At 50.7% G+C, this 27,417-nt stretch overlaps 1 long non-coding RNA gene across 1 annotated transcript in view; it reads right to left on the bottom strand.

Moving 5' to 3' along the window:
* Nucleotides 1-1,888: 1,888 nt before the first annotated feature.
* Nucleotides 1,889-27,417, bottom strand: part of LOC115642184 — a 28,278-nt gene continuing 2,749 nt past the window's right edge. The window contains exons 2-4 of the long non-coding RNA XR_003998178.1: nt 26,820-26,825; nt 21,023-21,028; nt 1,889-1,996 (exon numbers count right to left, since the gene is read on the bottom strand). This is a non-coding gene — a long non-coding RNA (uncharacterized LOC115642184). The remainder of the gene's footprint in view (nt 1,997-21,022; nt 21,029-26,819; nt 26,826-27,417) is intronic.

Consider the following 27,417-nt stretch of genomic DNA (forward strand, 5'->3'; position numbering starts at 1 on the left):
ATAAGGGCACATAGCTTGTCCGATGAACACCTGCTCTATGAGGGACTGTACATATGGATTATTCATGCCGTAGGACATTATTGATTTTTGTGCCTCACGGACAAGTTTCCAGTCCAATGGTGCCCACTGTCGCCTAGCAGGGTTATTCGGGTCTGGTGTAATAACCGGGAAGGCATTAGGTAAGAATTCTCCTTCTATGTGGGCTTCCTTGATAAGCCCATGCCACCGCCGCACCGGATCCGGAGACCCTGGACCCACATCATCAGAAGAATATGTTGATGGCTTATTAATAAAGGGATGGCCAAGTTCCCGCGGTTTGCCCAGAAAGGGGCTATCCCGCTCAGTACATTCCACATTACACCCCCAACGCCCACAGCGACGACAGGGGGTGACAACATCACTCGAGGGTGGGGTTTTATTGGGCGGTTTAGTCTTATAGGCTCTCTGAAAATTAGACAAACCCGGCTCAGACATTTCGTGCAGAGTTTTTAATGTACGAGATTGCGGAGGATGGTCCTCCCCGACCATCTGGGACAATTTATTTAACATTTCTTGCAATTGATAACCCTGCCTTCTGATCTCCTCCTGGAATTCAACTGTCCCTGCATTGATGGCTTCCATTTTTTCCAAGGATTCATCTGAATCCTGAGGGAGCGGGACAGTGCTAGGATCGACTTCAGGCGCACTGGGGGCTAGAGGAATTACAGTCTCTTCTCCCCCAAAGAACTCTCGGGCGCCAACCGGCAACACACAGGGCGGCTCCTCTTTCCGCCGAAAAATATTATTAACCGCCGCCTGCACTTCTGCCTCCGCGGCGAGTGTCTCTACAACCCTTTTTGTTTTGCGCCATGTTTGGCTCAGGGATGGGGCTTCTTTGTCGCCATGCGAGACAGACTCCCACAGTTCAGATCCCACTTGTTCCCAAACGGCTGTATCCAAAACAGTACTTGGGGTAATAAAAAACCCGCGCCTTTGTCCCCACTTCAACAACTGGGACAGCGCGTCGGAGGGAATCTTTTCTCCCTGCTTCTCAGCAGTGCATAACAAAAAGTCATGCACCGTTTTTTCCTCCGCTGACAAAGCGGAACCCATATTTCTTTTTATAATATGCGCGGCCGCTCACCTGTGAGCTCACAACCGTCTCTCTCGGACGACCAGGAGCCGATCTTCCTTCGGTACCTCCTGCCGCGGCCGCTACCTCCGCTTTTCTTCTCTCGAGTGCGCCGACCAGGTCCTGCCGGATCGGATCACGTCGGGGTCACCAATTGTGGTATCTCATGCGGAGCGAAGAAAATTCACACAGTCAACACAGCTGCAAACAAGTCAGGAATCAGGAATCACTTTATTCTCTTCCACCACCTCCTTATATAGTTAAGTCTGGTTACATAAGAACCAATCATGTGGGCTAACATCATACATGCTAGCAATCTAATTGGACAAGAAGAAAAATCACGCGCTTACCATGCCTCTAATCACGCGATTGGCCAACCGCAACAACGCAATCCCCGACCATACAAAGAAGGATCTACAGCCTCCTCCCCTCTCCTCTCCTGAACCAATCGCTCCGTGTGGAACACAGAGAACAAGCGGCTCGGACCAGCCCCCCCAGCCACAGCCACAGGACTCCAGCTGAGGAGGCAACGGACACCCACCTGTGACAGCTGCCGCCCACCTCTGCCCGCGGAGCGCCTTGCGCAGGGACCCACACCTACCCGAGATCAGCGCAGGAGCGGCGCTGAGCCCAGCCGCCTGGGCTCCCCGCGCTGCCCGGCCGGGGCCCCAGCAGCGCCCGGCGTCCGAGCGCATGAGAGGGAGCGAGGAGCGGGGGCCGCGGCCCGAGCCGCTCGCCTCCTCTCCCGGACGGCGGCAGCAGAGAGACCGGCCCGGGGAGAAGCAAGGAGGCAGCGAGGAGGCGGCGGCTCTACGTGAAGAGCCCGGACACAACCCCGGTCCAGCGCCGCACCCGACCAGAGTAGGGAGGATTAGTCCCTACAGACTATATAGTAAAACTTGAGTTCTGCTTAGCTATTCCTTAACCAATCATTTTACTGAAATGTAACTAACCAGTCCCAACATATTGTAACGTGGTTATTTAACCAGTTATATCCTACCACCTTAATTGGTTTACACACAACAAAATTAATTATACAGTAGACAGAAACAATCACAGAACCAGACAAATTATACAGACAAAGAATAGGGAAGTGGAGACTACAGTGATAGAACAATACAGAAATGAGGATTTCACAATCCAGCTATTGATAAGTGAGTTCTTGCCAGACAGGATGCTATCAAACTAAGTTTCCTTTTACATCTTTTAGGCTCTTCCCTTTCTCCGGAGGTGATAGGAATATCAGGACAGGATTGTATTCCTAACAACCCAATAGCACCTTATTTCAATGTGACTATTTTGGAATGTGAGGATGTGACCATACATTTCCCAGTTTATGGCTGGCATCTGCTGCGTAGCTGAAGAACCAGGCCTCAAACTGTCACAGTAAGAGAGGGCCATTACACAGACAGACAGTGATTTTTGATTCTTTCTTTTATACCTCTATAACTAGCTAAGTGATAAGAATACACCTAAATTCTTAAAGTATAGGCCTTTGCAGACAGGCCTGAATATCTATATCCTAACAATGGCATCAAGATGCAAACTGAAAACTCTGGTTTGCAAAGTCACAACTTTGCAGTGCAGCAGCATGGTGTCCCTCCAGAGCTTCACAATGCCTGGTGTCCCCAAAAGCCCCCCTGGAGTTATTTAGGCTTTCTGCACATTGACAGATCCTAGCTTATCAGTTGTGGGATCATTCCAGAAAAATAAGTCTGGATGACAACCAAACCAATGTACACTTTCATCCAGCTTCGAGGAGTTTCACTCATTATTTTATGTGAGGCAGAGGCTTGGTTTTTGACATCTATTCATGCAATATTGGTGCTGCTTTTGGAGCCTGATGGTTGACCTTGGAGCCCAGCACTGAGAATTAGGAGACCTGCATTCTGGCCCCAGTTTCTCCACTGACCCATTGTCTGACCTTAAGTCCTTTAACCTCTCTGGGCCTTGCTTTTCCTACCTGTAAAATTAAGAATACACAGTTTATTTATTTCCTGCTACCTCATTGGTGTGTCATGAGGCTTAATTAATTGTTTGTAAAGTACTTTGAGATCCTTGGATGAAAGGTGTTATAGACACATGAACTATTACCAGTATTATTTGAGTAGGAGGAGTGTGTGTTTCTCTCATTCCTGGCTGATCCTAGGAACAGATTTAGAAGTACTAAAAGGGGGAAAGAAAGTAATTATTTCCCTTTGATAGACCCAAGGGAGCAGGGGCAACTTGAAAGGTGCATTCCAGTTCAAGTAGGAAGGGATTCCATACAAAAACCATGAAGTGTGTGTCACGGAGTGTGGGGGAGTCCGGTCCTGCACCCCTCTTCCTGGGACCCACACCAGTTGTCACGGAGTCACCGGGCGATGCTCTGGAACTGCTCCCCACCAAGCCAGTCAGGACTCTGGGGAGCCTCCTCTCCCTTGGAGCAGACTTGTTCAGGGCAAGAAGCTCACAGAGCTTCACCTCCTGGGTCTCTCCTTGGAGCCTTCAGCATCCTCTGCCCCTCCGTGTGCTTCCCACAGCGAGTCTACCCCAGCGGGGTCCTGGGGAAGCCACCGGGTTCTGCACCCCCACTTTGCTGTCAGACGTGACTCTCAGCCAGCCAGTAACACAGAGGTTTATTGGACAACAGGAACACAGGTTACAGCAGAGCTTGCATGCACAGTCAGGACCCCTCCACCGAGTCCTTCTGGGCTTTCAGGGTGCTTGGATCCTAGCTAGGATCCCCTGAATTCCGCCCACACAGCCCCAAGCCCAAACTCAAACTGCTTCCCTCCTGCCACTCCCTTTCTTTTGTCCCCTTCCCAGGCAAAGGTGTTGACCTTTCCCCTCCCTTACCTAGCTCAGGTTACAGGCCCTGGCATCATCCATCCCTTAAAGTCCTCCCCTGCTCTCCCACTACCCACACAGACAGTCCCTACTGCATCACATCTCTCCCCCCTTCGAGACTGAACTGAGCAGGGTCACTCTGCCCAGTGACCTGGGGAAGTTCAGGGCCCCCTCTCCGGAACAACGCATCCGCTGTCAGGTCGGCACTTCCCTTCACATGAACCACGTCCATGTCATAGTCCTGCAGGAGCAGGCTCCACCTCAGGAGCTTGGCGTTGGCTCCTTTCATCTGGTGCAGCCAGGTCAGGGGAGAGTGGTCGGTGTACACGGTGAAGTGTCGCCCAAAGAGATATGGCTCTAGCTTCTTAAGGGCCCACACCATGGCCAGGCATTCCTTCTCGATGGCCGCGTAGCTTTGTTCCTGGGGCAGCAGCTTCTTACTCAGGTACACGATGGGGTGTCTCTCCCCATTTTCATCCTCCTGCATTAACACTGCCCCCAGTCCCATGTCTGAGGCATCGGTGAACACCATAAAGGGTTTGTCAAAATCTGGGTTTGCCAGAACTGGGCCACTAACCAGAGCCTCCTTCAGCGCCCGGAAAGCCTCCTGGCACTGCTCAATCCAGATCACCTTGTCTGGCTTCCCCTTTTTGCACAGTTCAGTGATGGGGGCGGCTATGGCACTAAAGTGGGGCACGAACCTTCGATAGTACCCCGCCATCCCAGTAAAGGCCTGGACCTGCTTTTTGGTTTGGGGAGCAGGCCAGTCTCTGATCACCTCCACCTTGGCTGGTTCCGGCTTCAGGCAGCCGCTCCCCACCCGATGGCCCAGGTAAGATACTTCAGCCATCCCCACCTTGCACTTCTCAGCCTTTACTGTTAACCCAGCCTTTCGGAGTCGGTCCAGGACTTGTTTAACCTGGAACATGTGGTCCTCCCAGGTCTGGCTGAAGACGCAGATGTCGTCAATATACGCCACGGCAAAACTCCATCCCCCGCAGTAGCTGATCCACCAGGCGCTGGAAGGTGGCCAGCGCTCCCTTGAGGCCGAAGGGCAGGGTCAGAAACTCGTAGAGCCCCAGAGGGGTGATAAAGGCCGATTTCAGCCTGGCATCTGCGTCCAGCGGCACTTGCCAGTAGCCTTTGGTAAGATCCATAGTGGTGAGGTACCGAGCACCTCCCAGCTTGTCTAGGAGCTCGTCAGGCCTGGGCATAGGTTAGGCATCAGATACGGTGATGGCATTGAGCTTTCGATAGTCCACACAGAACCGGATTGACCCATCCTTCTTGGGGACCAGCATCACTGGCGAGGCCCAAGGGCTGGAAGACGGCTGGATCACTCCCAAAGCCAGCATGTCCCTGACCTCTCTTTCAAGATCCTGGGCAGTTTTACCGGTGACCCGAAAAGGGGAGCATCTTATAGGGGGATGTGACCCAGTCTCCAACCGGTGGACAGTCAAATTAGTGCGTCCAGGCTGGTTGGAAAACAGCTGTCGGTATAGATGCAGCACCCCCCTTTCCTGGGAATGTAGCCCCTCCTCCGATTGGGTTTTTACCCAGTCCACCCTCCGCGGGTTGGGTCTGCTTGGTCTGTCCCTGAGCTTGGGGCACTGGGCCCGTATGTGACCTCGTTGGCCACAGCGATAGCAGCCCATATCTCATGGATCCCCTTGACTGGGTCGGAGGGACCTGACACTGGATGTTCCCCTTTTGGGGGGGTTCTCCCTAGGCCCCCTTTGGGAGGTCCCATGACGACTCTCTCTCTGCGTTGAGGCAGGCCTGCTCCTTCGAGACTCCTCCCTGCCATCCCCTGCCCCACTGTCCACAAATTGGTCGGCCAGCTGGCCTGCATGCTGCGGGTTCTGCGGCTTCTGGTCCATCAACCACAGCCTCAGGTCGGACGGGCACTGCTCGTACAGGTGCTCCAGTATGAATAGATCAAGCAGGTCCTCTTTTGTTTGGGCCCCAGCTGTCCACTTGCGGGCATACCCCTGTGCCCGGTTGACCAGTTGTAGGTATGTGACCTCACGGGTTTTACGCTGGCTCCGGAACTTTTTCCGGTACATCTCAGGAGTCAGCCCAAACTCGCGGAGCAGGGCCTGTTTGAACAGTTCGTAGTCCCCTGCCTCCGCCCCTTTCAGTCGGCTGTACACCTCCACAGCTGTGGAGTCCAGTAAGGGGGTGAGAACTGCGATCCTGTCTGCAGGGTCAACCCTGTGCAGCTCGCAGGCATTCTCAAAGGCCGTCAGGAAGGTATCTATGTCCTCCCCCTCCTTACGTCGGGGCAGCAAGTGCTTATCAAAGCTCTTTGTAGGCTTGGGTCCCCCCTCACTCACCGCAGCCGGGGCCTCACTGCTCCTCAGCTGGGCCAGGTCCAGCTCATGTTTACGCTGTTTCTCCTTCTCCTCCCGCTCATGTTTACACTGGTTCTCCTCATGTTTACGCTGTTTCGCCTTCTCCTCCAGCTCTTGCCTCTTTAACTCGAGCTCCTCCCATCTCAGCTCCCTTTCATATTCCAGCCGCCTTCGCTCCACGGATGCTGAGTGTCGCCGGGAGGATCCCCTGCTGGGCAGGGGTGTCACGGTGCCCTCGGTATACACTGGGCTCCTCCCCGCCCTTCCCCTAGGCCTAGGAAGGGGGGGTCTCGGGAAGCCCTCGTCCGCCGGCTGACCACTCCCAGCGGGGACAGACACTGGTGCCTGCGCTGCATCTGCCTGGCTGCTTCCCTCAGAGACAGGGCTCTGTTCATTCATGCGGTCTCCCTGCTCCAGCTGGGCAATCAGCTGGTCCTTGGTGTGTCTCCCCGGGCGCAACCCCCTCTGCTTGCATAGCTCCAGCAGGTCGCACTTGCGCCGCTTGGCATACATCTTCCTGCTGGGCACTCACAGGCCGGGGTGCTCGCCGCTCCCCAAGGTTTCCAGGGGGACCCCTAGTGCACCAGCCCTTCGTGAGGTCACCACCTCTCTGCCAGGGTCGAGCTGCAGACTCCTCCGCCCCTGGGACCGCTCGCTGCAATCCCCCGGGGGACCCTGTTACTGCAAAGTCCTTCTCACTGGGCACACACTCCCAGAGGTTAATCACCCCTTCGTTTTACTGCTCCCCAGTCACTTACTGCAGGAAGCGCCGTCCACGGGGTGCAGTATATCCCACCACTGCCACCAGTTGTCATGGAGTGTGGGGGAGTCCAGTCCTGCACCCCTCTTCCTGGGACCCACAGTGACTCTTAGCCAGCCAGTAAAACAGAAGGTTTATTGGACAACAGGAACACAGGTTACAGCAGAGCTTGCATGCACAGTCAGGACCCCTCCACCGAGTCCTTCTGGGCTTTCAGGGTGCTTGGATCCTAGCTAGGATCCCCTGAATTCCGCCCACACAGCCCCAAGCCCAAACTCAAACTGCTTCCCTCCTGCCACTCCCTTTCTTTTGTCCCCTTCCCAGGCAAAGGTGTTGACCTTTCCCCTCCCTTACCTAGCTCAGGTTACAGGCCCTGGAATCGTCCATCCCTTAAACTCCTCCCCTGCTCTCCCACTACCCACACAGACAGTCCCTACTGCATCACATCGTGCTCCTGCTAAGACTAGGGTATAATTAGTTAGCTGGCTTGGTTTTAAACATGATTTGTCAGCATCATGTCAGCTAGCTCGGTTGCTCACAATGTCTTCAACCCCAATACAATTTTATGTCACTCACATACTCTTTATGGTTCTGGGAACTTTCACTCAGGGATGAAGAGGTCATGTCTTTGGCCTCATTAGGGATATTTAGACAAACCTAGGAGTGTTAGCAGATCCCTAGTCACACACAGAGGGACCTGAACCTTTTGATCTCAAACCATTAGAGCTTTAGCCTCTTGTCTTTAGGAGTTAGGGCAATTTTGGGACTCATCTGTTGGTGCCAAGGGGTGAATCTACCTTCCAGTTAGCTGAGCTGTGGTTCTGTCAACCTCGCTAGCTCTCTTTCCCCCTACCCTCGTCCTTGGGATTATATAAAATTATTTTTGTAAGAGCAGGGGCTGTTCCAGAGCCCACTCAACAATCCTTAAGCCCTGCAAGAATTTCCCTGACTAGTTTGAATCGCAACACATAGTGGCAGCCATAGGAGGTGCCTCCAGCACCTGTGTGCAGAGAAGCTCTGCTAACAGAGTGGCAGAGTCTCCAGAACTGAGTGTGAAGAATGGAAATGTCTCCCTGATCTCAGGAAGGAGGCTCTCTGTCTGTTTTGGATAGAGATGTGCTGGCAGCAAAGGAGTCCCTGGGAATGTGGAATACAGAAACCTGTCCCTGATGCTAGGGACCTCATCAGCTGAGAAAATGGTGTGCTATGCACCGAACTGTGCTGAAAACAAATGTCTTTTTGGTGCCAGCAGGGGGTGCTCTCCCCAAGTGGTGCTGTGGTGCTCTGGAAGCAGAATGGGCAAGTGACTTGAGGGTGTGGATGACAGTGATGGGAAGTGGGGGTGGGGGAGCACAGCTGGCTGCTGCTGCTGAAACATAACTCACAGATTTTTCCTCTTTTCCATTTCCCAAAATTAAATTCAGAAGTTAAATCAAGTCGGGATTGTGGCAGTGAATAGTTGTGGTGAAGAGGGAAAGTGCAGGAGGTAGGGATTTAGCTCTGTATTGCTGCCAGCTCTCTCATGGCCTGCCTCATGTGTTTCCTATCATAGGACCCAATGAAAACCCACTGAAGTCAAGACTCCCATTGATTTCAGTGGGTCTTGGATCAGGTCCATAGAGAGAAAGGGATCAGGCTGCTTAACACTCGTTGGGATTACCAGATATTCTCAACAATGCTGGGGCAGCCCTGTAGATAAGAATCACTACAGAATCCAGCTCCCTTCTCTTAGAAGTATTATTAATTTGAGAGCATTTTCCTTTGTGCTGTTAAAACACAGGGGCTGAACTGGCTTAACGTGAATACCTGTTAAGAACAGCCCAGCTCATCTATCAATGCATTGTCCCTGCAGTGAGCCCCACGCTTTTCCAGCTTGGGTTTTGTCCAAGGAAATATAACTCTTATGATTTCCCTTCCTCCAGCTTGAACGGATCAAATTAAGACTGGGATTTTTTCCCTTTGTAGCGTCAGGGATATTGATGGTTTTAGCAGGTCTGTTCCTAGCACGGTGCCTCTCTACAGAGTTAGCTGAAGGAGGCTTCATTCTTAGAAGGAGAAATCACCACCATGAGGGGTTTGCTTGCTATGGCACTGGAATCCATGACTTGAGCAGAGCATCAGAGATTCCTAAATTGGAACAGCAGTGAGCAATTGGGACAGGGATAAGCAAATATAGCAGCCATTGTGTGCTCAGTGATAGCTCACAGGCAGCCAAGGGTTGCAGAGTGAGAGAGGGAGTGGAGTTTCATGAAGTATGTGCTGCCAGTGGAAGATGCCACACTTGCAGGCTCAGAGGCGGAAGTTCTGTGTTTATTCACAGAGCAGTTACATTTTGGGCATGGGTAGTACAAACTTCTCCCCACATTGCCTCATCAATGTGACTCGACACTGAACTGGAGGAACTGCCTCTCTGGGGAGTGAGGGGGTAAGTCATTCTTCAGGTCCAGACACTCCTTTGTCTCTCTGCAGAGATGGCCTGTAAGTTTCATGTGTGATGTCGATACCCGCCCACTAGAAACTGGATTGATAACAATCAACTCATTTCACTGTGACCACCAACAGCTGTCATCTAGCAACTCCTGGTCACTGTCAGCCAGGGCTCGAACCAACATGGCCCTGGAGGAGAAAGCTCTGTATCCCATTACCTGTCAAATCCTCTGAGACACAATCCCCACAAGAGAGGAAATATCGCCCAGGCCACTGAGGTTACCCTGTCCTCTCTTGAAAAAGTGCCATGGGAGGGAGCTATATACAGCAGATTTTTTTTAAAACTCTCCTCTAATTTTCACAGCTGTTAATGAAGTAGCTGGTGGCCTCTTATGCCACAACAGGATGTTTATGAGGTTGCTACAATAAAACCACCTGATCACATCAGTACTGCCAACTCTGAGTATTCAAAAGGCATGAGTCAGGCCTCAGAAAATCAGAAGATTGGATAAAAAAGAGAGATTAAAAAAAATAACTGTTGGGCTCATTTTATTTGTCTCCTGGTTTCTGAGTCTTTAGAAACACTTGGAGCATGTTTTTAAGCTTTCTTCTGCAATTCTGAGGGCTAGAAATGTACTTTAAAAAAGACGGAAAACTGAGATTCCAACTTCGCCACCTGAATCCACGAGCAGGGGCCTTAAAAAAATCCCATGTCCTGAGACTCATGATCAAGTTGCAAGAGTTGACAACGCTTCACATTAGTATGTGTGGTGGTTTAGTTTAGAGGGGTTGCAAGACCCCTGATTTCTTGGATTGGAAAACAGTATGAAGCCTGACACCATACAGTGGCAAATTCTGCTCTCAGGTACAGCCCATATCCCCCCATTGACTGCAGGAGCGGCACAGCCTGGAACAGAGCAGAATTTGATCCATTGTGTATCTCTGATACCTGCTGTATTATGTCTCTGCTTCACTCTTTGCATGCTAAGCTATCAGTGAAAATGACTAATATCTCTAAACTCAAGTAATTCAAAGATGATGGGGAATGGAGACAGGCAGACAGCGATACAGGCAGGCTGTTCCTGGTGACAGCAGTGACAAAGGAGAAGGCTCTTGCCTCAGATATGGAGAAGGGGCACTGTAAAGACAGGCTGGCTGAGGACAGAGCAGAGAGATGTGATCTATGTAGGCTGGAGCTAGTCCACAGGGAGCTCAAGTACGTTTTTAAAAAGCATATAAAATGCTACTGAAAGAAAACAGACCATATAAAATACAGCTACTTCGACAGCACAGACCTTTCCACATGGGGGTTGGAGGGATGAGTGCAAATCCCACTGCTTTCACGGGAGATTCATTGCTAAGATCACTGCATGTTAGAATAATAGTGGGGAAAACTGGAAGGTCTCAATTATGCTACAAGTCAAGCTATACCAGGAGACCCAGTAACAAGATAATTGTCTCTCTGCTGACTGTTAAAGGCTGGTTCCATTCTGTAGTTTAGCAGGATCTTAATCACATCTCCTAACTGTGCAGGAATCTTAGATTGGTGTGATCTGGGACCACTGACGGTCCTATCCCACTTAACTGCTTTGGGGCACAGCCAGCTATAACCATTCACCCAGGTGGACACTGATGGAGATGGGCCCTAAATCACTTATTCCTGGCATCACTCTGACCAATGACTGCATCTCCCCTTGCCTGGCATGTGCCTGTTTTATGTCCTGCTTTCTCATATTGAGGTGAGTTGCTTATTTACCAAAATAGGGATCAGATATACAGAGGGAAATACAAGATGTGGTGCCTAGGTGCTACAGTGATGGGTGCATTAGACACCCGTCGTGTATAGAGATTGTCTAACTATGGTCTCTTCTTAGAAGAAGGCAGCTGGCCATGAGAGTTGCATCCAGCAGCCTCTGACACTAAAGGGGAGAGCCCTCCGTGAGAGGTAGCATAAGTCAAAGGATAGAGCCTTGGACTGGAAGTCAAAAGAGCTGAGTTGAAATCTTGGCTCAGCTGAAGTCCATAACAAAACTAGCATTGACATGGGGCCAGGATTGGATTCTAGTCCTGGCTCTGTCCCTGATTTGCTCCTTGGCCATGGACAAGTCACGTTCCCTCTCTGCAGCTCACTTCTCATGTCTGTAAAATGCGAATAATGATGTTTACCCTCTTTGGCAAAATGCTTTCAGCTCTACCAATGAAAAATAATATATAAATACTAAGTACCTATAGATTACACCAGGGGTTGGCCACCTTTAGCACATGGCTCGCCAGGGTAAGCACCCTGGTGGGCCCATCCAGTTTGTTTACCTGCCGCGTCCACAGGTTTGGCTGATTGCAGCTCCCACTGGCCGTGGTTCGCTGCTCCAGGCCAATGCAGGATGGCAGGAAGCGGCACAGGCCGAGGGATATGCTGGCCGCCACTTCCCGCCACCCCCATTGGCCTGGGACGGTGAACCATGGCCAGTGGGAGCTGTGATCGACCGAACCTGTGGATGCAGCAAGTAGAGAAACCGGCCCAGGCTGCCAGAGTACTTACCCTGGAGAGCCGCATGCCGAAGGGTGCCAACCCCTGGGTTACACACACACAACTATGTTGAAAGAACATTATTACTATTGCAAAGTCAAGCACTCAGTAGTTAGGGAATTCCCAAATTAAGCTTGCTTGTGCAATCTTAATTTGCACTGCCCCTCCACCCCCTGCTTTGTGCTTATGCATTGTGATACACTCTTTAGTTACATGATCACATACTAGTTTTTGCACAGAACTCCTGTCTTGTTCAGTGGATGGTTACTGCTCAGTTAATGACTGCGCCCCGGCCTGGAGCAGTTGTATGAAACATGCTTTGTGGAGATAGCTCCATACACCATCCCCAGATTTTCATGGGGATGGTGTAAGGCACATCCCTGACACAAAGGCCAACCCTCTGCCAAATTTCCAGTCCCTGCTCCAAAGTATGGGGACACTGAGCTGTTCAATGAAAACACTGACAGTATTTGTTAACATGGACAAACAATGTATTTTTCCCTAGCCCCAGACTCAGAAATGGCTGAATCAGCTTGGCTAAAACTTTCCAGAAAATTTCAGTGTAAGGCAGATACCTGGCATGGAAAATTTCAGCTCAAACGGCTGAAGTTTGGCAAACTTATAAGCAACTAAAAAAGCTATTATAATGGGATGTGTCAGGCAGCTTTAATTACAGCCAGTGCTACCAGTCCCACCTATCATAAAAGTGCATTGACTTGTCTGTTTTGCTGTCTTTTTCTTTACTGGACAACCAACAGAATTAACCCAAAATCATCTTCTGCATTCCCGGAGGGACTAGCACCCAGTATATGTGATCTGTCTTCCTGTATGAATTGTTCCAATATGATTTAATTTTGGAGTCATACCAAAGTTGAAGTGCCAGAGTTCACCGCACAAGCCTACTGGAGTTAGACAGACCCATGGGATGATTTTATATTGAATTTCAGCATGTGAACATGAGGTGAGCTCCTTTTTGTGACTGGTAATATTCATCCAGGTCTAGCTCAACATCCACCCTGTCCCCTGATGAGTCATTCAAAGATATTCATCTAGGAGTAAATTCTTCCAATACCTTGTTTGATCTGAGGGAGTATAACGAGCCCTCTGTAATACTGTAGAGGAAGACAGAATGCAGATTTTATTAGCCTTGCTTGTTACAAAGTTGTGGAATTGCAGGTACAAACAATAGGGGAATAGGGCCTTTCTGAGCTTTTAACAATCGTTTTCCCAGACATAAAGATCTGTCTTGCAATTAAACATGAATACCATTCTGATCTCAGTTACTGGGACTACCTTAAATGAAAGCACAGAGGCTCAACAATGGAATACAGAACTAGCAGCCTGATTCTCTGCTGACTAGTGTCTTGCGGAGTCATTTACACCTGTGTAAAGTAAGTGTTCGTCATCACCATTGAGATCTGAGAGGGTTTTCTACTCATTTTACACAGCTAGAAATGATGACGGTGCAGGTCAGTGGAGAATCAGGTCTCTGGAGTCCTGCCCCTGGATGCCCAGCACTCACTGCAAAAACTAGGATGGATTCTCAGAAGAGGCAGCTGCCTTTTTGATTGTTCCAATATCCTGCTCAGGGATCTGGTCAGAAGGTCTCCAAAATATTACAGTATCTCCACATCTCTCTTGACACTAGTGACCTCGGCCAAGATTCCCCAGGCCAACAGAGCTGTGCTCAGCTTTAAGCTGCCTTTCCTCTCTCTTGCTCATGGAGTTGGTTTGTGATTTGGCTTGGGGAAGTCACAGCAGGCTGAAGGGTCCAGAAATGAATAGGAAGCCAGTGGAGTTGTTTGATGTTGTGTGTCTGTGTTTGGGAAGGAAGGCAGGGAAGGGAGCACTCCGACATGGCCCAGCCTTCCCATTCACATGCAGCTCTCTCTTCTCTATCGTCTCTTTCTGCTTCTCTCCCGGGAAAACACAGACTAACCCAGTGCCCCATTAGCACGATCTACCTGAGAACATAGCAAATAAAAATACAAATAAGATCCTGGTTCCAAACACACTAACTGGGTGGTCAGGCACCCTAGTTCCCCTAGTTCCAGTCTATCGTTTCCTTGTCCCCTTCGGTGAGGAAGTTCATTTTTCCTGGTTAGTCTCCCTGCTCCATTGTATTGGGTACATCTACACTACGGGATTATTCCAATTTTACATAAACCGGTTTTGTAAAACAGGTTGTATAAAGTCGAGTGCACGCGGCCACACTAAGCACATTAATTCGGCTGTGTGCATCAATGGTCCGAGGCTAGCATCGATTTTTGGAGCGTTGCACTGTGGGTAGCTATTCTGTAGCTATCCCATAGTTCCCACAGTCTCCCCCGCCCCTTGGAATTCTGGGTTGAGATCCCATTGCCTGATGGGGTAAAAATCATTGTCGAGGGTGGTTCTGGATAAATGTCGTCACTCATTCCTTCCTCCGGGAAAACAACAGCAGACAATCATTTCGCGCCCTTTTTCCCTGGATTGCCCTGGCAGATGCCATAGCACGGCAACCATGGAGCCCGTTCAGCTTTTTTTTTACTGTCTCCGTATGTGTACTGGATGCTGCTAACAGAGTGTTACTGCAGCGTTACATAGCACTATTCGTTTGCTTTTGCATGATAGTAGAGACAGTTATCAGTCTTTCTGTACCGTCTGCTGCTATTGTAAATTGGCAGTAAGATGACGGTTATCTGTCATTCTGTACTGTCTGCTGCTATCATGGGTGCCTGGCTAAGGTCAGCCGGGGGTGCAAAAGCAAAACTGGGCATGACTCCTCAAGTCAATCCCTCCTTTATGGTTTCTAAAAATAGAGTCAGTACTGCATAGAATATGGGGCAAGTGTAGTAGAGAACCAGAGTATCAGAGAGCACAGCTGCTCTGTGTCAGATCCCACAGAAATGATGAGCTACATGCCATTCACGGGGGATGCCCCTGCAACAACTCCACCTATTGCTTCCCTCCTCCCCCAACCTTCCTGGGCTACCATGGCAGTGTCCCCCCATTTGTGTCATGAAGTTATAAAGAATGCAGGAATAAGAAACAGTGACTTGTTAGTGAGATAAAATGAGGGGGAGGCAGCCTCCTGGTGCTATGACAGTCCAGGCAGGACATTAAGCGGTGTGGGGGAGAGGAGCCCAGCATCCCGCTGCTATGATAGTCCAGGCAGTACAGACTCTTTTCTTTACACAGGAAAGGGAGGGGGCTGATGGAGCTCAGCCCCCGGTTGTTATGATAAGGATGGTTACCAGCCATTCTGTACCATCTACTGGGAATGACCGGGAATCATTCCTATTTTTACCCAGGTGCCCCCAGCCAGCCTCACCTGAGGCCAGCCAGGAGCACTCACAGGCTCATGACAAGGACAGCTAGCAGTCCTACTGCACCATCTGCCACCAGGGAGGGGAGAGGAGCAGATACTGCTCTTCACTGCCACAGCATCGCATCTACTAGCAGCATTCAGTAGACATAGGGTGACATTGAAAGAAGTCAAGAAACGATTTCTTTCCCTTTTCTTTCACGTGGGGGCGGAGGGAGTAAATTGTCGAGCTATTCCCTGAACCACGCCGGACAATGTGTTTGAACCTACAGGCATTGGGAGCTCAGCCAAGAATGCAAATATTTTTCGGAGACTGCTGTGGACTGTGGGATAGCTGGAGTCCTCAGTACCCACTCCCTCCCTCCATGAGCATCCATTTGATTCTTTGGCTTTCCGTTATGCTTGTCATGCAGCACTGTGTAGCCTGGAGATTTTTTTCAAACGCTTTGGCATTTTGTCTTCTGTAACAGAGCTCTGATAGAACAGATTTGTCTCCCCATTCAGCGATCAGATCCAGTATCTCCCATACGGTCCATGCTAGAGCTCTTTTTGGATTTGGGACTGCATGGCCACCCGTGCTGATCAGAGCTCCACGCTGGGCAAACAGGAAATGAAATTCAAAAGTTCGCGGGGCTTTTCCTGTTTACCTGGTCACTGCATCCGAGTTCAGATTGCTGTCCAGAGCGGTCACAGTGGTGCACTGTGGGATACCGCCCAGAGGCCAATACCGTCTATTTGCGGCCACACTAACCCTAATCTGATATGGTAATACCAATTTTAGCGCTGCTCCTCTTGTTGGAGAGGAGTACAGAAACCGATTTAAAGAGCCCTTTATATCGATATAAAGGGCCTCGTAGTGTGGACGAGTACAGCGTTAAATCAGTTTAACGCTGCTAAAATCGGTTTAAACGCGTAGTGTAGACCAGGCCATTGTTTTAGGAACATGATGGATCAGTGGCTTGGTAATAAGCTTATGCAGCCTTTCATCTCTGGGGTGTTGGGTTTTACTCTAGTGCAGGTGATAGTGATCCAATGTTGATCGCCTTCTGGTGGTGTGTACGTGTGCTATATGGAGTCAGACAGGGAAGAGGTTAAATACATTCAAAGGGAACAAGGAAGAAAACCTGCCCTAGGCTGGAGGAGCTGCTCAGCCTGCCAGCTATGAAGAGGCTGAGCAGGTAACTGAGCCAAGGTCTTAAGTCCTAGGCTAGTGCATTAATCACTGTAACATCCTTCCTCTTCTGGCAGGGCTCTCCACCCTTTTGTACCTTCTCCTGGTTCAGCAGCTGCCTTCCCCTTCCTCTGTGCTCTCCTCCCCTTCTCTGCCCAGCTCACTTTCCACCACCTCCGGCCCAGACCCCCAACTGTTCTGTTCACTCCCTCCTTGTATTTGTCCTCCTGTTCCCCCTCTGACGTTTGATTGAGCTCCTTTGAACTTTGGGGAAGTTGTGATCCGGATTCAGATCAAAATCTTCCAGCTCGCTCCTGTCTCTAATTCTGCTCCTCCCCCCCAGAGATGATGATCTAGTTAAAGCAGCTGCTTAGGAGAAACAGATGGAGATGAGACGAACGTTTTTTTCTCTGCTCACCCCAGCCCTGGCCCCTTTCATTCAGAAGAAAAGGAAAATACCCTGCCAATGAGGACGGCTCTGTCCGCTGTTCCTCAGAGGGGGAAGGTTGGTGAGAGAGGGCACAAGGCCTCTATTCAGAGATGACCCACTCACACCCACCCCCCCACCCTCCCCACCCTGAGGCTTCACCCCCTAGTGAGAGCGGAGAATCACTGAAAACGCGGCAGGAATGCAAAGAAGTCTAAGGAAAGGAGCTCTGTACTTGGCTCTCCTCTGTGCTGCTGTCCAGTGCCAAGCTGTGTACGAAGTCCCTTCACTCTTTCATGTCTCTCCATCTCCTTCTGTGCCATGTTTTGCCCGTGACCCACCTCTCTCCTACTCCTTCTTCTCTTCTCTCACTTTCCCCTCTCTTTTCCTTCCCCTCCATAGCCCTCCTCCTCTCTCCTCTCCCCTTTTCTATGTCACCTCTTTCTCCAGCCCTTGTTTTTACTTTTCCTTCCCAGAGTACGGGGGGGTCCTCAGGCATGTTGAGCAGGGTCAGTGCTGTTCTGCCACCAGTTCATGCATTAGTAGGTCTCACATACAGCGATTGTCATTGAAAGGGCACGGCTCAGTGCCCTCACACTGTAGGGGAGCTGAGATCCTTTATGTACTTTTTAAACTGATAGTAACAGCATTTTACTTAAAATTTTAGCACTCGAGAAATGGAGACTAGGAACATTGGTCCCGAGATACTGCAGGCAGGCACTTGGCAAGTTCCCAACATGTCGCTCTGCTTGGGCACCTCACTTCTTATCACTGACAATCCCCTGCTTTTCCAGTCCTGATTTCCCCACACTCAGCTCTGCCAGGGCACCTGAAGCCTGACCTGAAGCTCCCCAAGCTAAGTGCTGGCCCCACCCCTCACAGCTCTGCCAGGGCACATGAATCCTGACCTGCAGCTCCCCAAGCTAAGTGCTGGCCCCACCCCTCACAGCTCTGTCAGGGCACCTGAATCTTTCATTATTGATTTATTTGTATTATGGGAGCACTCAGAGTGCCAGCTACGAGCCCTTCATGGGAGGTGCTGTACAAACACAGAACAACCTGTAACACGCCAGGTGCCTCAGCTCTGGATTCCCAGTTGAGAGTTGTATGAGGTGGTGTGATATGGACAAACCTCCCCTAGGGACTGGTTCAGTCTTCCATTGCCTCCTACTTTTGGTCTTAACATATGGACTTGCCTGCTTGAAATCCTCCTTGGAACTGCAGCAGTGTCAGAAGATTGTTTTCTGCTAGCCCAGCTCAGGAGTGCAGGGCTGTTGATAGTGGAAGGAGAGGGCAGGGGGGAGGGGGATGGAGATGGGGAACACCAGTCCCTAGAGGGAAGACTGAGGGCCTTGTCAACCCCCAAATGCTGTGGTGTGGAACAGGCTCCTGGTGGCACCTAGCAGGAGGAATCCCATGTGCTAGGCTTGAACACTGGAGGGCCATAGGCACTGATTTCACTCCCTTGTATGCAGGGCCGGTGCAACCATTTAGGTGACCTAGGCGGTTGCCTAGGACGCTAGGATTTGGGGGGCGCCATTTTCTTCGGCAGTGACCGCGGCGGCCAGATCTTCGGCTGCCCCGGTCGCCACCGGCATTTAGGCGGGGGGAGCTGGGGCAGGGGAGCGCGGGGAGGGCCGCTTGCAGCAAGTAAGGAGGGGGCGACACACAGGGGAACTCCAGCTCACCTCTGCCCCGCCTCCTCCCCATCACAGTGTGGCTGCTTCACTTCTCCTGCCTCCCAGGCTTGCAACGCCAATCAGCTTAGGCGCCGCTAGCCTGGGAGGTGGGAGAAGCGAAGCAGCGATGGCATGCTCAGGGTGGAGGCAGAGTGGGGGTGAGCTGGGGTGGGAGGGGTGCCTCATGGCGGAGGGTAGGTGGTGGGGAGCTGCAGCAAGGGGGCACCTCAGGGCGGAGTGGGGGAGCTGCTGTGGGGGGGGGCCTCAGGGTGGAGGTTGCAGGGGGAGGGCGCAAGGTGGAAGTTTCGCCTAGAGCAGGAAACATCCTTGCACCAGCCCTGCTCCTGTGGGACGTCCTGCCCTTTGCTAAGTGCCAGGCAAACGATTAACATTGTACAAGCAAATGGGAACTGTGAAAACTCACTCCAAGACGAGTCCCTAGAACCACCCTAGCTGGGGCTCCGGGAACCCGCCCCCCAGCCAGAGCCCCTGAAACAGTTAACGGCTGCACAGGCTCCCTCCCACAGGCATGATCTCACCTCCCTCGTCTGCCAATCCCCGCTCAGCGTTAGGGCAAAAGAGCCGGAGCCAAAGCTCCCAGCGGAAAGCGAGGGGCGGCCCGCGAGCTGCTTGCTGTGGCCCGGGGAGGTGGGCGCGAGTACTGAGCCGAGACAAAGGCAGAGCGTGTAGGACCCGCGTCTCTCCTTCCATTCACAAAGCAGCCCAGCAGCGGTGGCGCGGGGTCCTCCCACGCCCGGCTCTGCCTCCCTCCCGTTGTTTTGGCTGCTTTGCTTTGCTTGCCAATATGATGGGCTGCAAGTCCAACTCGCTGACTTGTCTGCAAGGAGGGAAGCCAGCGCTGCCTCTGACCACCACCACGGACTCCACGGCTACGCTCAATAAGCTGGCTCTGGCCACGGGGGGTACGGAGAAATCCTGGTACCGGTGCATTTTCCCCTTCGGCATCGTCTCCCTGGTCATCGGCGTCGCAGCGACGTGCATCACCTTCATCATCAATGGGCCGCAGATGGACATCGCCAAGGCGGTCTCGGTGGCCACCCTGATGTTTGGAGTGGGCCTGCTGGTGGCGGCTTACATCTGCTGGCGGGCCAAGCGGGAAAGGCAGAGGCAGAGGCAGCGAGAGGAGCCTCTCCCCTTAGAGCAGGGAGCCCTATGATGCGGGCCTGGGGAGGTGCGGAGACCATACCCCAACCGGTAGACCCAGGCTGGTGACATCTCCCTTCTTCCTGCGCCCCATGGGAGAGGTGGGGGGCTCTGTGGGCCACACCAGCGCTTGAGAGCCTGGCTCCTGCCTGCCCTTATTTGCCGCCCGAGCCGAGCCATGTCACCCGCCAGTGCAAGTGCAGCCCATGAAGGATTCCAAGTCACCTCTGCAAGCAGCAGGGAGGCGCGGCTGGCGGCGCAGCAGACTCTCCCGACAAGCTCACTTTCGAAGAGCAACAGGCTCCGGGTGGAAGTGCTGGAACTAGCTTTAAAAGGGCACCGGAGAAAGCGGAGCTGCCTGTCTCCGTGGCCACTCACAGCATTTCTAAAGAGCGGCTTTGTCTCGAGCTGAGAACCGCGGCACTGGAGCTCTGACACCCGCAAGGGACCTGGCTCCATCCAGCTGAAACTTTCCAAGAAGCTGCTGAGCTGGGGCCGAGGCACAGAACTAGTGCCTCCCCTATGTCTCTGCCTTTGTCTCGGGGCATGGGGGGAAGGGGCTGAAAGAGACTGGAAATGCTTGGACTGGTGTCAAAAAGACATCGGTCATGGATCCCAGGCCCCCTTCTCCAAGAGAAACACGACGCCCCGGACCAGAGGCCATTACTGGATTTTCAAAAGGAATGTATGTGACTTGAGGAGTTCCTAGGAAGTTTTAGGGACAAGCAGACGCCATCTCTGTGGTTAGTGGAGACAGGGAGGAGCAGTACACTCAGTGGGCAATGGGGGCAGGCAGTGAACCCCAAAGAGCACCTCTGATGTGGGATGGGAGGGTGGCAAGCGAGGCTGAAACTTGAGGTAGCAGAGTGGTGTGACCATCTCTGCGGAGCGTGGCTTAGCACCGAGAGGAGGGGCTGGGGCCTGGCTGCCATGCCCACCTTGAGGAGCATGGCTGGGGGCACAGGTAGCAGGGCAAGGTCAGAGGAGGGCATGCCCTCCCAGTAGATGCATTGCACAGTAGGAGAAGATACCAGGTTGGTCTGCCCTTCACTGTGGAGCAGGGCTGTGGCATACAGAGAAGGCTTAAAAGCACTGGATCTTCTGTCCAGGCTTAATGTGTCTGTGCTTCACACTGGATGTCTCTCTGGCCCTCTGCTGGGCTGGCCCAGCCACAAGCAATCTGCACTGGCTAACATTTGAACCTAATGCATGATGTAGCTGAACTGACACTGGATCCTAAACCATTTAGCAGGGAGGGGAGGCTACAGCTGCCTGCAGGAGCAAGAAAGCTGAGGATATCCTGGAGGAAGGTGGTCATTTGCTAACATGTTCAGAGTAGATCTTGACAGTGGTAGGAGAGTGAGTATAAAGGGGATATTGACTCCCACTGGTACAGAGCAGTGGCTAGATTGGGACCTGTAGCTGCAGTTGAAGGGGGCAGGAGGGGAAAGGTATTTTACAAACTTTTTTTGAATAAAGAAGCAAGGGACCCAACTCCAACCTGTAGGCTCAGCGGTATAAATCCCTTTAATCTAAACCAACCATTTGTCTTCCCTCCCCGTCACTCTTCTGGGAAGCACCTTCTGCCCCACACCCTTAGCCTAATGTTTCATTCTGGTCTGGTGGGATCTCTGGGGCAGGGTCTGGCCAAACTGCAACAAGGAGGACCACAGTATGAGCTGCCCTTCTGCTTCCCATCTACAGAGGGGGTCACCCATTCTACACTAACCCCAGAGGGCACACTCCTGCAAACAGCCCACTGCAGACTCTTCCCTACAGAGACGTGCCAGAAGCTACAGAGAGTGGCTGCTCTCCTGGCTTTGCAGTAGTTACAGCCTTTCCCCAAACACAACAAAAATGGAAAAATTGAACTAATAAGGACAGGAGCCTAGAAAGGGGACGGGCGGGGCTAAGGAGAGATGGAGGAGGGAACCCATGGTGGCCTTCCTGTGCCTTCTTTTATACTCCCTTCCTAGAAAATCTTCAGCCAAGTTATGTTCCTTTGTTACCTACCCTAAAAATGTTGATGATGGAGAGTAGTGCAGGTTCCAATGGGAAAGAGAGAAGACTGGGAAGAGGACCCTGCCTCCTCAGGGAGAAAAGTTGTTCACCTTAGCCTCCAAGGATAGAACAAGAAGCAATGGGCTTAAACTGCAGCAAGGGAGGTTTAGGTTGGACATTAGGAAAAAGTTCCTGTCAGCGTGGTTAAACACTGGAATAAATTGCCTAGGGAGGTTGTGAAATCTCCATCTCTGGAGATATTTGAGAGTAGGTTAGATAAATGTCTATCAGGGATAGTCTAGACAGTATTTGGTCCTGCCATGAGGCAGGAGTTGGACTTGATGACCTCTTGAGGTCCCTTCCAGTCCTAGAATCTATGAATCTATTAATCTGTTTTGCAAAAGCAGGGAAAGAGATGGTGAATTTTAGAAAGTCTGTTGTCTGTGGGTAGGAGGAGGAATGGAAGCCTGCTGGGTTAACCCCTTCTTGCTTGGCTTCCTTCCAAGAAGTGGACTGCCTTTCTATAATTAAGCTCCTAAAGGCATGTCTGCTTCCTCTCTTTCTGTACGCTGTAATCAAATAGCCCCCAACAGCCTAGTGAAATCCCTGGCATTTCCTGGGCTGCCGGACTGTGTGTGTGAACCACATCTACTCTGCTGATCTCTGGAGAGAGCAGCAGCTTTTAGATTCAGATCTCTTTCCCAAAGTTTGAGGGTGTTTGGATGTGGGGTTCCACTTTGGGCCCATTATAAGAGCTATAAAGTTTGGAACCAAATGTCCACAAAGTTTCAAAGGGGTGTGGATTCACTGTCAGATCCATCTCTAACTGTGGCTTCATTCTGGTGAGATAAAAGGAGAGGCAGCAGAACAGTAAAGGGCAGTTCAAGCTTCTTCAAGGGGCAAGCTACTGAAAGGTAGCAGGTGTCCTGGCCTCAAGCATTCCTACCAGGTACCATTCTTGCCCCAGCCTCTTCATGCATCTTTAGGAATGAACAGAGTGATGGTTCCAACTGCACCAGACTTGGACTGTACCAACCAGTGCCTGCTGCCTCCCACTTATCTGTGTGCAGTGCACTAACCCTTCCTGGAGCTTGCAAGAAGAGAGTCTGGAGCAGCTCCCTTGCAAACTGGAATGCCCCCAGCTGAGTGTGAGAGGCTGAGGCCCAGCCAGGCATGATGCAGGAGAACCTGGGCTCGAGTGCCTGGGAAGTACCACGCCAAGAAAGTGTGACTTTGTGCCCAATGTCCCCTTTGTGCCCATCTGAATGTGGTGTTCTGAGTGGATCAGAATAGCAGTGTTCCATGAGTGAATTTGCTTTTAACCCACTCATCCCTCTCCCACTCCACACACAGAGTTCAGGGAAATCCTAGACCATGTGACTATCCTTCTCCCACAACCTAATCCAGCTGGGAGTCCATATTTTAAAATGTTCATAAAATAGTGCCACCCTCTGTGCTTGAAAACAAAGCCAGGATTCTTCTGACACAAACTAACCCCAGGCAGGAACCCAAGAGTCTAGGTAGTGCAGGACCTGGGGTATATCACACTGTGTGTTGATCTTGCCCACTTGTTTCAGGAGCACCTCAGAGAGCACACCCTGTGCATTAATTCATGTGGAAGAAGGATGGAGCATCAGCCTTAAAAGGCCTCTGATGCCACTGGGAAAATGTTCCAAAGAAGCCATTGGCATTAACCCAGGAAGTCAGTGAAGTGACAGTCACTTAAGTTGAGGCAGACGTTGACCTCTGCTGCTTAGATGCCGTTCTACTTCTGTATCATGCCTTTTATTGAACTCTAATAAACTGTGAAGCTCAAATCACTGTGAATGGCAGCTCTAGCTACATGCTCACTATTATTATTATTACTATTTTTCCTTGCTCTTTAGCTGTAAGGATATTTCTGCAAAGAGGGTTTGTGTTGCTTGCATGTTCATCTGCATTTGCTCTATATTCCTCCAGTTCAGAGCCACCCTATTATGACGACATCCCAATTCTTATGTTGCCATCCGGGGAAACCATGGGTTTGACTGAGCTGATTCTGGCTGGCATTTCAAATTGTGACGAATTCATTCTCTAACCCTTCTAGTTTCAGAAGAAGCCTTTAGAATATGACCCGATGCAGTGTTGTCTGAATCTGAGAAATGTGATTCTCATTAACTCATTTCCGTTAAATGTGAAGCCTTAAAACAACAATATAAATGGCAACATTGTTCATTATTTTGCCCCTGATCATTTAAGCAGAAACATGCAGCTGCTCTTGGGATTTTGGGAGGAGCCTGAGTAGAGTGTGTTTACCAGGCTGACAGTTGTGCGGCATAGATGGTGTAGGAGCAGATGAACTCGCAAACATCTAAAGATCCATTTTACCTAAAGTATCCTTGGTAATTTGAGAGCGCATGAGAGACAATAATAGAGAGAATGGAGGCATTGTGAGCAGAACTGCTTCTAAATGGAATCAGTCCTGAAGTATTCTGGGCAGTCAGTGGCAAATTACTGGCTTTGCTCTTTTGTACGTCACAGTCTTTCTGATCTTAAGATATGGCTCCCTAGTGCTGAATTTCCTCTCTCTTTCCATTAAAGGAAAAAAGATTGTCTTGAAGGCTGCAAGAAGGGGATCATTTACCTGATGAAATGGAACAGTTCTTGTAGAGAGAGTCTGAGCTGGACCAAAAAAAGCCACACTGGGATTTCAGTATAAAAGATAAACATTTCCCCTCCTCTCTCAGCAGTAGTTTTGTTCTCCTGAATGCTGGTGGCTCTTCCCCAGGGCTTTGCATGCTGGGCTGTATTAGGCAGTACAGGGAAACTTTCTCCCCTTTTGGTGTGTTGATTGATTTAGTGGCCACAATAATATGTGACTGAGGAGGTTTGTGTTAAGCACTTAGGCCTTCCAGTGTTTAGCAACGAAATTGGAAGCTGGAATGTAAGGGGCATGTGACCAGCCCTAGGAATGGACAGTGTGATGGCACAGGTTTCCCTCATGCTAAGGATGCCCCACTCACCAGGAGCTGTCTGGCTTGTTGAAATCTTTACTCTAGGAACACCCATCCCTGGGAATGGGGGAAGGGTGGAGCTAGTTGGTTCCCCATTTGGCTGGCCAAGAACTCCATCCCCATTGCATATGTGCCAGTCACATCACAGAGGCTTGAGTGGCCAGAGTCCATGACTGACTGCTTCCCTTTGCAAGTGAGGGATTCTGCCTAGGGCCTCCCATGCCTGCCTTTGCACAGGGAGGGCCCTGTCTGGGTATTTTTCATGCAGTCTCAGTCCATGTGAATCCCCTTCATCTCCCCGTCCCTCACCTGCACATGCATGCCTGTGCACACACACATACACCCTCTACCAGGAGCACTGGTACTGACTGCTGCTGGATGCATAGCTAGGGGGCTGGTTCTTCCAGTATAGAGCATTTTTTGATGGGGGAGGGTGCTTGTGTGCACTGTAATCCCGTTACTGACACTGAAGGGTTGGAAAGCCTCAGTCTGGAGGCCTGCGTTCTATGACTATGACACAGCCCATGTCACTGTGTGAGCCCTACAGAGGAAACCAGGGACATGCCCATAGAACACAGTGCACTCTGCAGGGTGTTGGGTAGAGCCTGCTTGGTAAGAGCCAGGATTAACCTCTTCGAGGTCCAACAGCACTGAGAAGATACTTTTTAATAATAAAGGAATAAAGCTCATGGTTACCCTGTTTGCTCATTCCTGCCTCCCACCTCCCCATACCCCATAGTGCCTGGGAAGAAGACCAAGTAATTTGCTCTGTCAGGAGAACAGAGGTGCCAATTTCTCACCCTTCCTGCTCTAATCCCAGTTCTCGTTCCAGTGTGACTAGCAGCCAGTCAGATCACTCTATTGGAAAGTTGCTTAGAGAGGAGGGTTGGCCCAGTATTTAGGGTGCAAACCTAAGATTTATGAGACTAGGATTCAAACCCCTGCTCAGTCACAGGCTTTCCTGTGTGAGCATGGGCATGTCACTTAGTCTCTCTGCCCTAGTTCCACCTGGGTGCAGCAGTGGGGATAATACTTTCCCACCTCCCCTTTCAGGAAAAATATATTAAAGATTGCAAGGTTCTTGGGTACTACTGTAAGGGGGGGAAGATAAGTACCTCAGCTCAATGGAATTATCTCTTGGTCTTACACCAAGATCTGAGCATCTGATACAATCTATAGTGAGCTCAGCCTGTAGCAGGAGGGAGCAGATTAATAGAGTAATGGCACAGCATGATGGATAAAGACAGCATCCAATTTAATATGTAGGCAGCTGCACTGTCATGCTTTGTCAAGTTTTCCCTGAGGTGGAGAAAGGATCTGCTGCTCACATGCTACTTGGGTTCTATTGGGGGTTGGTATTTTTTGCAGCTATCCCTGGATCCTATACCAGTACTCTAATCTTATCTTTTAGAGCGGGACACACATGCACATTACACAGAGATGTACACACACTACTTCCTGCCTGCCACTAGTGACTCTGACCTGCTGACCCATACCTTGCCTTGCTGTGGAGTGGCAGCAGCTGTTCTCCCCCTGAAGTGCTACATACGCCATCTGACAAAGAAGCCAGAGAAGTTCAAAACTGCAGAGGAAGAAGTGTGGAATCATGGTGAAGAACCATGTTGTAGTGGTTACAGCATATCAAGGGGGCTCAGGATGCCAGATTCTGCCATGCACTTGCGATTTGAGTTTGTACAAGCCACTGAAACTCTCTGTGAGCTGTTGTGTTCATGGCATACACACACAGACACTAGGTAGAAGAAACATGCTGGAAGGCTGCTATGTAATATTGTTTGCTTTCTTATAATTCAGAATGATAAGCACACAAGAACCTCAAAACAGAGCAAGACAAAGTAGGCTACTCTTAAAAGAGAGAGGAACACACCACCCAACCTTATTCCAGGCTGTCTGCAAACTGAGTGCGAAGCTCAGATCTCACGCTTCCCTCCAGAGTCCCCTAGCCTGCAAGCAAAACCAAGAAAACCCCAGAGAATTTAAAGTGAATGATCACAATTTTTCAACATACCACATGCTCCAGTTTCCTTAGCTGTAAGAGGGGGATAAATAACACCAGCCTACCTCATAGCAGGGGTTGTGATGCTTGATTCAATAATAATGATGGTAACCCTGTAGAGAAGGGTTAGCCCATTCCCAATTAAAGAGCACTATCAAATCCTAAAGGGCCCATTTAGACACCCCCAGCAAAATCTTTAGCACCCTCAATCTAGACCTATCATATTTTACAAGGCCTGCAGCCAAGAGCCCCATCAAATCACTCTGCATTTAGCCATGTTCTTAACATCTCCCTTACTTCAAGAATGACAGGTTCATTTCATGCCTGCCTGCTGAGAGCTGGCTGCACAGAAGTGTCTCCTGTGGAATGGCAGATATTTTCAGGTCCAGGTTATGTCAGGGAAGCCGGGTGGGAGTGGGGGGGGGCAGCAGCCACACCTTTCTGCAAGAAACGTGTAGCTGTGGGCAGCACAGGCCCTACGTTTATGCTGCATGTGTACACTGTCCCACACATACACATTTACAGCTTCACATTCAAGGGCCAGTCTGAAGGACACTGAAAAACAAATAGCATCCAGGAGTAGGGGGACACCCAAGTGGAAGGGGAACTCATAGGTACTACCAAACCTAAAGCCCATTTGTTCTTAGTGAACA

The sequence above is a fragment of the Gopherus evgoodei genome, unplaced genomic scaffold (genome assembly GCF_007399415.2).
Source record: "Gopherus evgoodei ecotype Sinaloan lineage unplaced genomic scaffold, rGopEvg1_v1.p scaffold_38_arrow_ctg1, whole genome shotgun sequence".
In the NCBI taxonomy this organism is placed as follows: domain Eukaryota; kingdom Metazoa; phylum Chordata; order Testudines; family Testudinidae; genus Gopherus; species Gopherus evgoodei.